We start from the raw sequence: 17910 nt of genomic DNA on the forward strand, positions 1-17910 counted from the left end.
GTGTGACCTATTCAATAGATCCCTAGAAACGGGAGTGGTGCCGAGTGATTGGAGAAGATCGGTGGTGGTCCCGCTTCACAAGAGTGGGAACAGAGAAGAGGCTGGTAACTACAGACTGGCTAGCCTCACTTCGGTGGTAGGAAAAGTAATGGAGTCACTGTTGAAAGAGAGAATAGTGAACTATCTACAGTCGGGAGAATTGCTGGACCAGAGTCAGCATGGATTCACCAGGGGAAGATCCTGTCAGACAAATCTGATTGACTTTTTTGACTGGGTAACAAAGGAATTGGATCAAGGAAGAGCGCTCGATGTCATCTACTTGGATTTCAACAAAGCTTTTGATATGGTTCTGCACAGGAGACTGGTGAATAAAATGAGAAGCTTAGGAGTGAGGGCCAAGGTGGTGGCCTGGATTGCAAACTGGTTGACGGACAGAAGACAATGTGTGATGGTAAATGGAATTCTCTCTGAAGAGAGAGCGGTTTTAAGCAGTGTACCGCAAGGATCGGTGTTGGGACTGATCCTGTTCAATATCTTTGTGAGCGATATTGCGGATGGGATAGAAGGTAAAATTTGTCTTTTTGCGGATGACACTAAGATCTGCAATAGAGTGGACACGCCGGAAGGAGTGGAGAGAATGAGACTGGATTTAAGGAAGCTGGAAGAGTGGTCGAAGATATGGCAGCTGAGATTCAATGCCAAGAAGTGCAAAGTCATGCATATGGGGAGAGGAAATCCGAATGAACTGTATTCGATGGGAGGGGAAAGGTTAATGTGCACGGAGCAGGAGAGAGACCATGGGGTGATGGTGTCTAATGATCTGAAGTCGGCGAAACAATGTGACAAGGCGATAGCAAAATCCAGAAGAATGCTGGGCTGCATTGAGAGAGGAATATCGAGAAAGAAAAGGGAAGTGATTATCCCCTTGTACAGGTCCTTGGTGAGGCCTCACCTGGAGTACTGTGTTCAGTTCTGGAGACCGTATCTCCAAAGAGACAGAGACAAGATGGAAGGGGTCTAGAGATGGGCGACCAGAAAGGTGGAGGGTCTTCATCAAATGACTTATGAGGAGAGATTGAAGAATCTAAATATATACACCCTGGAAGAAAGGAGGAGCAGGGGTGATATGATTCAAACTTTCAGATACTTGAAAGGTTTTAATGATCCAAAGACAACGACAAACCTTTTCCATCGGAAAAAAATCAGCAGAACCAGGGGTCACGAGTTGAAGCTCCAAGGAAGAAGACTCAGAACCAATGTCAGGAAGTATTTCTTCACGGAGAGGGTAGTGGATGCCTGGAATGCCCTTCCGGAGGAAATGGTGAAGACCAGAACTGTGAAGGACTTCAAAGGGGCGTGGGATAAACACTGTGGATCCATCAAGTCTAGAGGATATGAATGAAGAGTGGGTGGCTCACAGGAATGACGACTACTGCCTGGAGATTATACCCTTATTCAATAAACATACACACGGTTAATACAACTCCAACATTGCTCTAAGCTTCAATGGCAAGAGGAAGTGTGGAAAAAAAGGATTTGCATTCACAAAAAGCAGGGATTAGCTTGCTTGTTACGGCGGTTACTACTCCAAACTAAATAAGCCAGATACTTTACTTTCAACGCATATCCAACATAGCTCTCTGCTTCCACGGCAGGGGAGAAAGTCTGATAATTCACTTTCAACGCATATCCAGCATAGCTCTCTGCTTCAACAGCAGGGGGAACGAAGAAAGGTGGATCTATATACAGACAATAACCAACAAGGACTGAGTTACATAGTCTGGGTAAACAAAGGCTTGGGTGTAGCTTGCTTATTGCGGCGGTTACTACCCCTAACTATGGTAGATATTCAATTGGATGCAGTTCCAACACTGCTCCCTACATTAATGGTGCGGGTGGAAGGGAAATAGAACCAAAAGGTTACTAAGAGCCAAGAGTAACAGAAGTATGAGAGAAATAAAAAAAAAAAAAGAAAAGAAAAAAGCGCATAGCTTGCTGGGCAGTCTGGATGGGCCGTTTGGTCTTCTTCTGCTGTCATTTCTATGTTTCTATGTAATCGACTGATATCACTCAGTGCATTAATGTTGATGCATACAGCGGTTGACAAAAAATGTAAGAAAACAAAAGAAAAACACACCTAGTGAACCTACGAAAGGCAAGGTAAAGTGAACTTAGAGGACTTGCAATGAAAAAATGCAAAACAATTGAAAAATTTCCTACAGAGTGAGGGAGACTTGACTGTTAGGCTCCTCAGAAAAATCTGAAACTGACTGAAAGGGAGCTGTGCAACATTCATCACCTGGGAGATTGTGCACATGCTCAGTAGAGCATGGTAAATGTTTCTATAAGCTTCTTAAGTAATCTTCAGCAGCTAGGTTCCATCGGGTGATGTCACTCACTTGTGAGGCCAAAAACTAAACACCCTTCTCTTTTAGAAGAAAAGTTCCATCAATATACTATAAATCATTAGATTAAGTGCTTTCAGTGGGGGAGTTACATATATCATACACAGCAAGGCCTAGAGCAGAGCCTACAGATACTGATGGAAGCATAGAGAAAATTCATTTTTCATTAGCTACTACCCTTTTCAGAATACCTTCTTTTATATTTTTAATGTCCTGGCAGATGTAGATGGTCTCCAGGATGTTGTTTTGTGGTGGGGTGGGAGGGCAGAATTGAGTGGTTTTTTGGTAGATGGTTAGAGGATTGGAACAGACATGAGACGATTTTGGTTCTCTGTTTTGGGGCTTCATAGTTTTTCAGATGTATATACTTGTAATTTTACTGTATTTACTGTATAATATTGTTAATAGGTGTAAAGGGGCTTAGAGACCCTTCACTAGCTCTGAGCTCCTCCCAAAGAAGGACATTTTGAGATAATGAGTGGACTGAACCATTTGCAAGGGCATTCCCCTGTAGGAGTGGCCATGGTGTCCAGAGTATTGATCAGGGAAGCCCAAGAATATTCTGGTCTGAGGATTTGGAGCTCAGAGAAAGAGCAATAGAGTGGACACGCAGGAGTATGAGGAAAGGGGAAAGCCTGCCCTCTGTCGCCAGTGTCTTCAGAGTCCTTTAGTGAGCACAGAGCACCACACAGAAGATTTCCTCTGGGGGTGATTCTGATACTGCTGGGAAGGATCCAGAGGGATCCAGCAATCGGGTGGAGAGTATCCCTGCTCTAAGGAAGAAGACCCTGAAATTAGTTTGTAGGTAAACAAAGATCTTTGCAGGAGGAGCAATAAATGAATGTCAGGGGTCTGTTCAGAGAAAACCAGCAGTATGAAAATAAAAAAAGAGAAATAATGGAGCTACTTTTCCATTGCTCAAATCCAGGTTCAAAGGTGAATGTGCAGGTTGATTCAGGATCAGGTACCAAAAAAGGGTCCTTGGGAACTAGAGGGTCCACCATCTGTTCAAGTAAGTTGTAAACACCAAAAAAAGGATTGTAGAGATCCCAGATAGGTACAACAACAAGGATTAGAAATTAGAGATGTGAATCGTGTGCCCTATCGTCTTAACGATTGAAATCGTCTAGCAGGAGAAGAAAATCGTGTTTGGCACGATTTTTTAGTTAAAAAATCATTTTTTCCGATTACTGCGCACTAATCGGAGTTAGTGCGCACTAACCGGGAGTTAGTGCGCACTAACTCCCGTTAGTGCGCACTAACAGAATATGATACAATTTGACACTTTTCAGGTCAGTTTAGGAATGAATATGTATTCCTATTGGCTGCCCTCTTATTTATTCATGTTACCAAGGTTCCCACTGACAATATATGGGGGATGGGAAATGGAAACAGTTGGTAGCTTGACAAAAAAAGTAATGTGATCAGTCAATGTGACTAGAACTTGTGCCCTAACCCTGATACCAGGGGTGTTGTGATCTTCCTGCACACAGTGCCCTAACCCTGACACCAGGGGTGTTGTGATCTTCCTGCACACAGTGCCCTATCCCTATTAATATCAGGAGTGTTGTGATCTTCCTGCACACAGTGCCCTATCCCTATTAATACCAGGAGTGTTGTGATCTTCCTGCACACAGTGCCCTAACCCTGATACCAGGGGTGTTGTGATCTTCCTGCACACAGTGCCCTATCCCTATTAATACCAGGAGTGTTGTGATCTTCCTGCATGCAATGCCCTATCCCTAATGCCAGGAGTGTTGTGATCTTCCTGCACACAGTGCCCTATCCCTATTAATACCAGGAGTGTTGTGATCTTCCTGCACACAGTGCCCTAACCCTGACACAGGGGTGTTGTGATCTTCCTGCACACAATGCCCTATCCCTATTAATACCAGGAGTGTTGTGATCTTCCTGCTCACAGTGCCCTATCCCTATTAATACCAGGAATGTAGTGATCTTCCTGCACACAGTGCCCTAACCCTGATACCAGGGGTGTTGTGATCTTCCTGCACACAGTGCCCTATCCCTATTAATACCAGGAGTGTTGTGATCTTCCTGCACACAGTGCCCTAACCCTGACACCAGGGGTGTTGTGATCTTCCTGCACACAGTGCCCTATCCCTATTAATACCAGGAGTGTTGTGATCTTCCTGCACACAGTGCCCTAACCCTGACACCAGAGGTGTTGTGATCTTCCTGCATGCAGTGCCCTATCCCGTCTGCATTACTAGTGAGAGGCTGGCTTCACAGACAGGGGGGAGCTTCCTGACCCTCACTCCTCCCCTCCCCCATGTCCCAGCCAGTGAATGGTGTGTGGGTGAGTGGGGGGGGGGGATGGTGAAGGTGGAGACAGCTCCCTCCCTGCATTATTAGTGAGAGGCTGGCTTCACAGACAGGGGGGAGCTGCCTGACCCTCACTCCTCCCTTCCCCCAAGTCCCAGCAAGTGAATGGTGTGTGGGTGAGGTGGGGGGGGGAGGATGGTGAAGGCTGAGACAGCTCCCTCCCTGCATTACTAGTGAGAGGCTGGCTTCACAGACAGGGGGGAGCTGCCTGACCCTCACTCCTCCGGGGTGTTGTGATCTTCCTGCACACAGTGCCCTATCCCTGATACCAGGGGTGTTGTGATCTTCCTGCATGCAGTGCCCTATCCCTATTAATACCAGGAGTGTTGTGATCTTCCTGCACACAGTGCCCTATCCCTAATACCAGGGGTGTTGTGATGTTCCTGCACACAGTGCCCTATTCCTGATACCGGGGGTGTTGTGATCTTCCTGCATGCAGTGCCATATCCCTGATACCGGGAGTGTTGTGATCTTCCTGCACTCAGTGCCATATCCCTGATACCGGGGGTGTTATGATCTTCCTGCATGCAGTGCCTTATCCCGGTTACCGGGGGTGTTGTGATCTTCCTGCATACAGTGCCCTATCCCTAATACCAGGGGTGTTGTGATCTTCTTGCACACATCCCGGTATCAGCGATAGGGCACTGCGTGCAGGAAGATCACAAAACTCCTGGTATCAGGAATAGGGCACTGTGTGCAGGAAGATCACAACACCCCTGGTATTAGGGATAGAGCACTGTGTGCAGGAAGATCACAACACTCCTGGTATTAATAGAGATAGGGCACTGCATGCAGGAAGATCACAACACCCCTGGTATCAGGGTTAGGGCACTGTGTGCAGGAAGATCACAACACCCCTGGTATCAGGGATAGGGCACTGTGTGCAGGAAGATCACAACACCCCAGAGGAGTGAGGGTCAGGCAGCTCCCCCCTGTCTGTGAAGCCAGCCTCTCACTAGTAATGCAGGGAGGGAGCTGTCTCAGCCTTCACCATCCTCCCCCCCCCCCTCACCCACACACCATTCACTGGCTGGGACATGGGGGAGGGGAGGAGTGAGGGTCAGGCAGCTCCCCCCTGTCTGTGAAGCCAGCCTCTCACTAGTAATGCAGGGAAGGAGCTGTCTCAGACTTCACCATCCTCCCCCCCCCCCCCCACCTCTCACCTACACACCATTCACTGGCTGGGACATGGGGGAAGTCAGGAGTGAGGGTCAGGCAGCTCCCCCCTGTCTATGAAGCCAGCCTCTCACTAGTAATGCAGGCGGGATAGGGCACTGCATGCAGGAAGATCACAACACCCCTGGTATCAGGGTTAGGGCACTGTGTGCAGGAAGATCACAACACCCCTGGTATCAGGGTTAGGGCACTGTGTGCAGGAAGATCACAACACTCCTGGTATTAATAGGGATAGGGCACTGTGTGGAGGAAGATCACAACACCCCTGGTATCAGGGATAGGGCACTGAGTGCAGGAAGATCACAACACCCCTGGTATCAGGAATAGGGCACAAGTTCTAGTCATATTGACTGATCACATTACTTTTTTTGTCAACTACCAACAGTTTCCATTTCCCATCCCCCCAAGCATCACCTCAGTTGGAACCTTGGTAACATCAATAGATAAGAGGGCAGCCAGCCAATAGGAATACATATTCATTCCTTACTGACCTGGAAAGTGTCAATAATTTGTATCATTTTCTGTTAGTGTTCCTGAGTTTCCATTTCCATTTCCCATCCCCCCAACCATCACCTCAGTGGGAACCTTGGTAACATCAATAGATAAGAGGGCAGCCAGCCAATAGGAATACATATTCATTCCTAACTGACCTTTACTGACCTGGAAAGTGTCAATTTGTATCATTTTCTGTTAGTGCGCACTAACTCCCGTTAGTGCGCACTAACATGATTTAATGATTTTTAACGATAAATCGTTAGAATTTCTATTGAATTGTGTTCTATAACGATTTAAGACGATATTAAAATTATCGGACGATAATTTTAATCGTTGAAAAACGATTCACATCCCTATTAGAAATCCCCTTGTGAAATCTCAGTACCTGTTGAAGAAATGTTCTTGCTTTAAAGATTGTACAAAGGGTTTTGTAAAGACTTTTTATTCTGGAACACCACTACTTTGTATGAGGTGTCTCATTGGTGCTACCTCAGCTAAATGCCTTGGGCCCTGGAGACAATCCTTTCCCTCACTGCAAGATCCACACCAGTGTTTTCAGAACTGAGTCAGGACTAAGCCCTGGTATTGGATGTGCCCCCTAATTTAGATCTCTACTCGGAAGTACATATGAATTATTATTATTGTCCATAGCATTGAGAGGTTGTTTAAGCTTGGAAAGTGGTATAAAAATGATTAAATGCATTGTAAAATAAACTCAAAGTTCTTGGTGGTAAGTCTAGATGTGAACCTGGGGTAAAGGGAAGCAGTATCCAGGAGAGTGAAATAATAAAGAATAAATTAACAATTTAATGGTCTCAATATGTGAGATATTCAGTTTCTGAGTTGCTTGGGGCATGTGTGGATGAGGAGGTTTGTGAAATGGCTTATTTGTTTATATCTTCTTAAGAAGCCCTGGACCTTACTACAATAAATGATCAGCTATAACTGAAAATGTATTCTATAATATTTTCTTCACATTTGACTCCCTTTTACTACTGTAGAAGCACATCATCTTGCTCTGTAAACTCTATCTAAATATTTTCTAATTTCACTAACATGGTTTCACACACTGATCAAAAGTGGTAAAGACAGGCTATGAAATTTAGAAGTGCTTCTGACCTCATTTAACAGTATAATCAGCATCCCAAGATGTGCAGTACAGTGTATTGTTCTAAAGGGCAAACTTATTTTTTTTATGGAAAAAAATAATTCTGTACTAAATAAGGGAGTCTACCTTTGAGTTCCTGGAGAAACTGCAGAGTGTTTTACAAAATTCTTTTAAAAGTCCAGTGGGGTTCATTATGACATAGAGCCAACATCTTTCATTCTATTCTGCTGTCCTTGAAATACAGACAGAATATTTTATAGTAATTCATCAGTCTGCAAATGATTCTTTCTACTCTTTTATATAATTTATTTTTACCATTTATATCTTGTACTTCTCTCTAAATCCTTTATCAAGTCAGACTGGCTGGGCTAATTGGTCCTTATCTGCCATCATCTACTATGTATACTACTATATTACAGCATGACCTTCACTGTCTTTGGTAGCACATAATGGTTGAGCAAGATTATGGAATTAAGGGTCAACCAACAGGTTGTATGTGATAACTTTTTATTAGACTAACTGTGACAAGCTTTTGAGAGTTTACCTTACTTCTTTCAGGTCAGTAAAGAAGCAGAACAATTACACCTGATTTAAATAGCACAGAGTCAGCTAGGACTTAGGCTATCTGCATGTCTCTTGATAGCTCAATAAAGGAAAGGGGGAGGATAATACCAGAGGTGATGAGACTGTTAAACTTTGCAGCTGAAAGTGTCTATATCTATAATGGGTAAGAAAGCAATGTCCTTATGACATCCTTTTGTGTTTCTTTCAGTGATGGATCATCCCTAATTCAAAAGTCTTCCATTCTTGTGTACGTCTATTTCCCCTTAAATACTCTGAGTGTGAAGTCATTAACAGAATGGTCCTCTTTTGAGACTTGTTCACCTACTGAACTGTCATTCTGTTTTTCTCTATAGTGGTTTGTTATATCTATAAAGATTGATTCTTGACCTTAATGTTTGGCTTGTTTCATCACTATAGTTTCCTTCATCACATTTTTTTGCATTGGATCATGTAGATAATATTCGTACAGTGGCATGAATGTGAGTCTTGTATTTTGAATGTTTTCCACTAGTGAACCTGTGGATTGTGCTGCTATAACTTGCATCATGGTGTATTGCAGAGTTTTGTGTCATGTTCTTCAGTTTGTGTTTTTGTTTGGAGCTTATTCCTTATTTTTTTCAGGGTAGGTGTTATAGACAATTATATCGAGAAAGTTTAACAGAACAAAGGTCTTTGCAACCTTCCTGCAGTAGAAAGAATGGAAATGAGCAAGTCTACAAAATAACAAAAAATTGTTATCAAGCATGCTTACAACAGGAACCTTTTTGATACTGGACACAAGCAATGCATACAACTAGTAGAAACTTCTTGGGTATGCGCAGTCATAAAAGCTTTAAACTGATCAGGCTCAAAGAAAACATAATTTATATTTAAGTATCTTATACAGCATCTGCATGGGTATCACAAATTAAATCTGGCCCCTAACTGAATTGTCTCAGTTCGCATAGTAAGAAAACTTTTTCAACATAGTTGTGTAGACGATCATATCTGGATAAATCCAAGTCTGACGTCCGTAAAAATGAAGTTGACAATTTCTGAAGAAAAATTTCAAAATATTATTTCGATCAGACAAGAAGGTGAATGAGACCAGCAGTGATCTTCTTTGATTGATTTCCATATCTTGTGACATTTATAATATTTGTGAGATATCCAATGTCGGTGTCTGTGTACTAACGTCTTCCTCTGCCCGGTCAGCCTGCTGGAGATAAGCTTTTATGATTACTGGCATTGCAGATTGTGGAATTTTCAAAATTTGCTGGATATAAAGCTTAAACATCTCCAGAGGGGGAATCATATTTATAACAAGGAAAATTCAAAACACTAAGATTATGTGACCTAAGGGCATTCTCGATGTTCTCTAATGTCCTGTTATTAGCTGATTCCAACTGAACAAGCTTTTGTTGTATTTTATCTATGGTGGAAACTTTATTTTCAAGATTTTCCACCTTCTCTTTAAAGGTGGACATCAAATTGGTATTCAACACAGTTTGATTCTTTGTTTCAATAGTTATTTGAGAAAGTGATGTTATTGCAGAATAAGATTCTATTGATTTTAAAACATTCCATATACCCTCTAGAGACATTTCCACTGGCTGTTGCAATCTCAACCCAGGAATCCTAATATCTGATTGTGCAACTCCCATTTCCACCTTCGTGCCAAAGCTCAGTCCAATACCTTGAGTAGAAATTGATGCTGCTACACGATGTTCCTCCTTCGAAGAAACTTGTTCTAGTTCATCCACAGCTCCTGTAGAACTCATTCCAGCCTCTCCTTGAGGCTCCATGATATTTTCCGGGGTCTCCCTCCTTCGCTCTGGTTCAAATTCTCCCTGTGAAAAACACAGGTAACTTCCTGCCATTGCCGGTTTTATGGAGGGCTCATCCATTTGTGCAGGATGAGCAGGCCTGCTTGGCACACCAGGCCTCAGAGTAGTATCAAGAGTCAAGGGGGAATGGTGCATGCTCCAGCGTTGTCACTTTCTGCTACTCTTTTTAATATTTATATGCTTCCTTTATGTAAGATTTTATCTGGTCTTAATCTCACTTATTTTATCTATGTGGACGATGTGCAGATTTTAATACCAATTGAGAAGTCTATAGACTCAACATTGAAACTTTGGGACATTTATTTATCTGCTATTAACAGAGTCGTGATACAAATGAGCCTTTCTCTTAATGCTAAAAAAACTGAAATTTTATTTATCTGCCCCAAATTAAGTCAAGCGAAAGAACTAGAAATTTTGGAAGCTGCAAAGAATTACCCCATCTCGTTTGATGTTAGAGATTTAGGAATCATTTTAGATTGCGAAGTGAGCCTCAAAAAATGGGTTAACAGTATAATCAGAGACGAATATTTTAAATTGAAATTTTTAAAGAGGTTAAAACCTCTTTTAATCTTGAATGATTTTAGAATGGTTTTACAAGCCCTGATTTTTACCAAATTGGATTATTGCAATACACGGCTTTTGGGCCTCCCCACTACTTCTATAAGACCATTGCAACTCCTTCAGAATTACGCTATATTAAAAGACCTTCGTTACCTGCGTGCGTAAATCCGGAAGGATTTACGCTGCAGGGCTTTTAAAATCTGCCCCATTGTAAGTGAGATTCTGTACTGGCTTAATCATTCTTTTTCCTAATGGTTCTTACCCTCCCCCACCATTTTCCAACTGGGGATTATCCTCTGTACCATTTCAAGAGGCGCTCCACTGGGTTGTTTATGTCCATGTGTTTTTGCATTGCATGAAATCCCACCCCCACTCATTAGCTCAGTCAGAGGTTCAGGAGTCCTTGATTCTGGGGGTTCACCTGGCTGATCATGGGTGGCCCTAACAAATTCAGGCATAGGCAGCGCCTCCAGTGGTTTAACTGATGATATTTAGGTGAAAAGTCTCACCAACTCAATGGAATCAGAGCTCTGACAAATCTGATTGACTTTTTTGACTGGGTAACCAAGGAATTGGATCAAGGAAGAGCACTCGATGTCATCTACTTGGATTTCAGCCATGAGGCCTGATGAGGTACATCCCAGGATACTGAGGGAACTCAGAGATGTGATGGCGGGTCTGCTGTGTGACCTGTTCAATAGATCCCTAGAAATGGGAGTGGTGCCGAGTGATTGGAGAAAATCGGTGGTGGTCCTGCTTCACAAGAGTGGGAACAGAGAAGAGGCTGGTAACTACAGACTGGTTAGCCTCACTTCGGTGGTGGGAAAAGTAATGGAGTCACTGTTGAAAGAGAGAATAGTGAACTATCTACAGTCGGGAGAATTGCTGGACCAGAGGCAGCATGGATTCACCAGGGGAAGATCCTGTCAGACAAATCTGATTGACTTTTTTGACTGGATAACAAAGGAATTGGATCAAGGAAGAGCGCTTGATGTCATCTACTTGGATTTCAGCAAAGCTTTTGATACAGTCCCGCACAGGAGACTGGTGAATAAAAAGAGAAGCTTAGGAGTAAGTGCTGAGGTGAGGGCCTGGAATGCAAACTGGTTGATGGACAGAAGACAATGCATGATGGTAAATGGAACTCTCTATGAAGAGAGAGCGGTTTTAAGCGGTGTACCGCAAGGATCGGTGTTGGGACCGGTCCTGTTCAATATCTTTGTGAGCGACATTGTGGACGGGATAGAAGGTAAGGTTTGTCTTTTTGCGGATGGCACTAAGATTTGTAACAGAGTGGACACACCGGAAGGAGTGGAGAGAATGAAACGGAATTTAAGGAAGCTGGAAGAGTGGTCGAAGATATGGCAGCTGAGATTCAATGCCAAGAAGTGCTGAGTCATGCATACGGGGAGTGGAAATCCGAATGAACTGTATTCGATGGGGGGAGAAAGGCTGATGTGCACGGAGCAGGAGAGAGACCTTGGAGTGATAGTGTCTAACGATCTGAAGTCAGCGAAACAATGTGACAAGGTGATAGCTAAAGCCAGAAGAATGCAGGGCTGCATAGAGAGAGGAATATCGAGTAAGAAAAGGGAAGTAATTATCCCCTTATACAGGTCCTTGGTGAGGCCTCACCTGGAGTACTGTGTTCAGTTCTGGAGACCGTATCACCAAAGAGATAGGGAAAATATTGAGATATTGTTTTATAATATGTTGTACATTGCCTAGAAAGATTTTCAGCAGTCAGTCGATTATTAAATAAGTTTAAATAAATAAATCAGGACATTTTACCACGGCTATATTCAAGATTGTTTTCCCACTGGGCACAGAAAGGGAGTGAGTCATGTGGTGCAGGTGGTGGACGATGATGGCAAGATATTTCCCTTTCCAGACTTGATCACCAGATATGGGCCTGATTGCAATCATAGCTTCACGTATTTACAGCTAAAACATTATCGGGCTCATTTTAAAAGACCTATGCGCGCCGGGCCTATTTTCAAAAGGCCTGGCGACGTGCGTAAAGCCCCAAGACACGTGTAAATCCTGGGGCTTGCAAAAAGGGAAGGGGAGGGGGCGGGGCGGGGTCAGAGGCTCTTGGCACAATGGCCATTTACTGCTGAGCCGGCCGGCGCACGCAACTTACTTCAGCCCCAGGGCTGAAGTAAGTTTTAAAACAAGAAAAAGAAGAAGAAAAAGGTAGGGGGAAAAAGGTGGGGGAGGTAAGGGAAGGTGGGTGGGGGTTAGGGAATGGGGGAAGGCCGCGCGCCTTGGCACACGCAAGGTGAACAATTGTGCACCCCCTTGTGTGCGCCGACCCCCGATTTTATAACTTACGCATGCCTGCGCGTGCCAGTTTATAAAATCGGGCGTACATATGTGCGCGCCGGGTAGTGCGTGTACATGTACGCCCGCGCACTTATATTAAAATCTACCCCTATATATGGATCTTGCAGTGGCCTAGTATCACAGAGGTGTTCAAAGACCGCCTTGAATGTTTTTTTCACATTGAGGAGAGAGAGTGGAGGGGTATATCCCACCTCTATCAGTCCATAATTCAACTGAAAGAGGAAATTTAGGAGGGGACACTTTTCCATAAATGGCAGTTTGAGATACTGATTATTTTGGCAGAGGCTTAGTTCTCTAAGTTTTAAGAAGAATCCAGGTTTTGGGGGAGATGCTGGCCTATGGGAAATATAATACAAATTTTTGAAACATGCTTTTCTGCCACCTATAAGGCTTTTTAAGGGAGGTTTGCTGGACTTGGAGCTCGGTGCTAAATGTAAAACAACAAGGGGTATTCTTTTTTGAACTTGCCCCCTTAGTCGCAGATTCTGGAAGAATATCAGAAATTATTTAGTTAGGTTACTGGGCAGTCCTGTACAGTTCACACCAGAAGCTATTCTATTTGATAATGGGCAACTTTTCATTTACTGGGGTGGGGCTAAATTATTTGTTCAGAAAGCTTGTTTATTAGGGAAGAAAGTGATATTCTCAGTCTGGTGCAATAGCACATCTCTGTCCTATTGGGCTTAGTGAAATATGGTTCTGGAATGTCAGTTCAGTGTCTAGTATTGCCATCTATTGTATGGAGAGGATGGGTGGAAAGGGGAGGGGGGAAAATATGAAAAATTTGAAAGTTGTTAATTGTTACATGTTTAATGCTTGATATGCAAAAGAAACCAATTTTTGTCAGGCATGTTTATTATTTGCTTTAATAAAAAGATTCAAATATAAAATATGGATTATCCATGAATGATTCACATATGCACACATATGTGCTTCTTTTTTGTATCTAGTGTTTTGAAAATTCACCTCATACTTTTTAAAATCAAAAAGTATGCAGATAAGTTCCTATTCCAACCGCTGGAATGCCTGTCTCCAGTTTGTCTAAAAGTATGCATGAAATATGTTACAGATGAAGTTTTTTGTGCAATGAGGTCGGGTCAATTTTAAAACAATCATTTATGCACATAAAAATGGGTTTAATTTATGTAAATGACTTTGAAAATTCAGCCTTTGTTGTAAGTTGCTTTGAGTGACTTTTTGAAGGATGATATAGAAATCCAAAGAAATAAATAAATATGTAAATAAATAGCATAAATCTACCACTACTTCTAAAGATGTTACAAGATATTCGTTATCATTGCATTGTATTAGCTGATGTACAAGTATTCAAAGTTGTATATTACTGATGATGCTCAATACACTTTAAATTAAAAAAAAAATAGGTAGATAAATAAATAAATGTTTCTGCACCTTAGTTGAGGAAGGGACTTGAGAGATTCCTAAAAACTTTAAACATGCATTAGATTTCAGAAAATAGGCCCCCAACTACTTTGTTGGCTTTCCATAGTTAGGGGTCTATGTATTAACCAGTGTTAAAATTGACATCCAACACATGTTTTCTGCTGTACTAAACTAATGATATGCAGAACATGGCAGAGTAGCTATAACCACATTAAAAATTGATCAGCCGTCGTAATGCAGCCATGCTCAGCATATCTGCCTTCCCGGCTCAAAGTGAGTCCTGGTTAAAGCAGAAAAACCTGTTCCCACCCTCAAATTCAAATACTGGTCTCCAAACTCACTTCTGCAAAACTTCTATGGGCCTTCTAGGACTCTCCTTTCCCTCTTTTCCCACCAAATAAAACTTGAGCCTCCTGGTCTGTGACCACCCTCCAAAACTAAAATCGAGCCTCCTGGTCCCCCAACCCCTTATCCCCTCAAAATTAAATTTGTCCACCTGCCTCCCAAACTAAACTTGGGCATCCAGGTCATCAAAACTCCCACCCACCCCCAAATTCATACTTATAGTTACAGAACTATTTGCTTCTTGCCCCCTCTCCATCCTTCACCAACAGGTTAGGAGAATGGACGCTCATAAAATGAGTATCCGTTTTCCCTAACTCGCTGACAGCCACCTCTCCTGGGCATCTGTTGCTGAGGAGGTGCTAGGGGTGCACAATTTTCCCTAGTGTTTACTTTTTACTGCAGCAGCTGATTTAAATATTAAATCAGGTGCCCTGGAGAGGTCGATCGGTGTGTTGGGAGAGTGGGTGATCAATTATGAGTGCTTGTTTTCCCTGTGCCAATATTGCATTGGCCTAAATGAGATATACAACATGCTGTTAAAAAGAAGTTATTAAAATGTTTTCCCATTTTATGCCTACAGAAAGAAATATTTTGCAAGTCCAGCCCAGAAACTAAAAGGATAAACATTTTTTTCAGCCTTTGCCAGAAAGATTCAGAGAGAGAAAATGTCCCTCTACACATGCAAATCGAATATGCAAGATGAATAGTTGACCCTCTCCTACAAATGACTACACTTCTAGAGAACTACACACATCACAATATAATATTAAATCTACAAAAATGTTTATTCATGTGCATACAATAAACTCCTATCTAGAAAAATACATACTACCTATCCCATTCACACATATCGCATCCACACACATCCAGCCATGTTAAAAACAAACATATATCACAAGAGTGGGAACAGAGAAGAGGCTGGTAACTACAAACCGGTTAGCCTCGCCTCGGTGGTGGGAAAAGTAATGGAGTCGCTGTTGAAAGAAAGAATAGTGAACTATATACAGCTGGGAGAATTGCTGGACCAGAGGCAGCATGGATTCACCAGGGGAAGATCCTGTCAGACAAATCTGATTGACTTTTTTGACTGGGTAACCAAGGAATTGGATCGAGGAAGAGCGTTCGATGTCATCTACTTGACTTCAGCAATGCTTTTGACACAGTCCGGCACAGAAGACTGGTGAATAAAATGAGAAACTTAGGAGTGAGTGCCAAGGTGGTGGCCTGGATTACAAACTGGTTGACGGACAGAAGACAATGTGTAGTGGTGAATGGAACTTACTCTGAACAGAGAGCTGTGTTGAGTGGAGTGCCGCAGGGATCAGTGTTGAGACCGGTCCTGTTCAATATCTTTGTGAGCGACATTGGGATAGATGGTAAGGCTTGTCTTTTTGTGGGTGACACTAAGATCTGCAACAGAGTGGACACGCCGGTAGGAGTGGAGAGAATGAGACGGGATTTAAGGAAACTGGAAGAGTGGTTGAAGATATGGCAGCTGAAATTCAACGCCAAGAAGTGCAGAGTCATGCATATGGGGTGTGAAAATCCGAAAGAACTGTATTCGATGGGGGGAGAAGGGCTGATATGCATGGAGCAGGAGAGAGATCTGGGGGTGATAGTGTCGAATGATCTGAAGTTGGCGAAACAATGTGACAAGGCGATAGCTAAAGCCAGAAGAATGCTGGGCTGCATAGAGAGAGGAATATCGAGTAAGAAAAGGCATGTGATTATCCCCTTGTACAGGTCCTTGGTGAGGCCTCACCTGGAGTACTGTGTTCAGTTCTGGAGACCATATCTCCGAAGTGACAGAGACAGGATGGAGGCGGTACAGAGAAGGGCAACCAAAAAGATGGAGGGTCTTCCTCAAATGACTTATGATGGGAGATCGAAGAATCTAAATATGTACACCCTGGAGGAAAGGAGGAGCAGAGGTGATATGATACTTGAAAGGTTTTAATGATCCAAAGACAACGACAAACCTTTTCCTTTGCAAAAAAATCAGCAGAACCAGGGGTCACGATTTAAAACTCCAGGGAGGAAGACTCAGAACCAATGTCAGGAAGTATTTCTTCACGGAGAGGGTGGTGGATGCCTGGAACGCCCTTCCGGAGGAAGTGGTGAAGACCAAAACTGTGAAGGATTTCAAAGAGGCGTGGGATAAACACTGTGGATCCATAAAGTCTAGAGGTTGTGAATGAAGTGAAGAGGCATGGGGGTGGCTTGCGGGAATGATGGCTACTACCTGGATATTAATATCCTTATTCAATAAACATACACATGGTTAATGCGACTCCAACATTGCTCTATGCTTCAACGGCAAGAGGAAATGTGAAAAAAAAGGATTTGCAGCCACAAGAAAACAGGGGAGTAGCTTGCTTGATACGGTGGTTACTACCCCAAACCAAATAAGCCTGATACTTCACTTTCAGAGATAACCAGCATAGTTATCTGCTTCAACGGCAGGGGGAATGATGAAAAGATCTCTGCTTCAACGGCAGGGGGAATGATGAAAATATGATTTATATTCGGACAACAACCAACAAGGACTGAGTTGCACAGGCTGGATAATCATACATGGGAGTAGCTTGTTATGACGGCAGTTACTACCCCTAAACAATTAGCTAGATACTTCACTTAGATGCAGCTCCAGCACTGATAACTACATCGATGGTGGGGGTGGAAGGGAAATAGATCGATGGCGGGGGTGGAATGGAAATAGAACAAAAAAGTCACTTACAAGGGACAAGAGTAACAGATAAGTATGGGGGGGAAAAAAAGTGAAAGCTTGCTGGGCAGACTGGATGGACCGTTTGGTCTTCTTCTGCCATCATTTCTATGTTTCTATGATCAACAAATAAAAAAATGTCCCCCCAATTTTATAATCAAGAAGTATAATTAATCATTTCCCCAAAAGATAGTTGACTGTGAAGATGAGCACACGCATATTACAGGGACGGAAAAGAAAGTGAATTCAAGTTGATATTGCTATTAGTTAGAGTAGCAGTGTATCATTTTGGTATAGGAGAGAGTAGCGCAGTATATTACATATAAAAAATATGTGATGAGAACATTTTATGAATAACTATCTTTTTGGGAAATGATTAATTATACTTCCAGTTCTTAATTATAAAATTGGGGGGAAATTTTTGTATTTGTTGATCATGATATATGTTTGTTTTTAACATGACTGGATGTGTGTGGATGCGATATGTGTGAATGGAATAGGTAGTATTTATTTGTCTAGATAGGAGTTTATTGTATGCACATGAATAAACATTTTTGTAGATTGAATATTATATTGTGATGTGTGTAGTTCTCTAGAAGTGTAGTCATTTATTGA

The 17910-nt window shown here is 42.6% G+C and overlaps 1 protein-coding gene across 1 annotated transcript in view; it reads left to right on the top strand.

Moving 5' to 3' along the window:
* LOC115083294 (dynein heavy chain 5, axonemal-like) overlaps positions 1 to 17910 on the top strand; it is a 1259434-nt gene that overhangs the window by 743503 nt on the left and 498021 nt on the right. The gene's annotated exons all lie outside the window — the stretch shown is intronic.

This window comes from Rhinatrema bivittatum, chromosome 2 (assembly GCF_901001135.1).
Source record: "Rhinatrema bivittatum chromosome 2, aRhiBiv1.1, whole genome shotgun sequence".
Classification (NCBI taxonomy): domain Eukaryota; kingdom Metazoa; phylum Chordata; class Amphibia; order Gymnophiona; family Rhinatrematidae; genus Rhinatrema; species Rhinatrema bivittatum.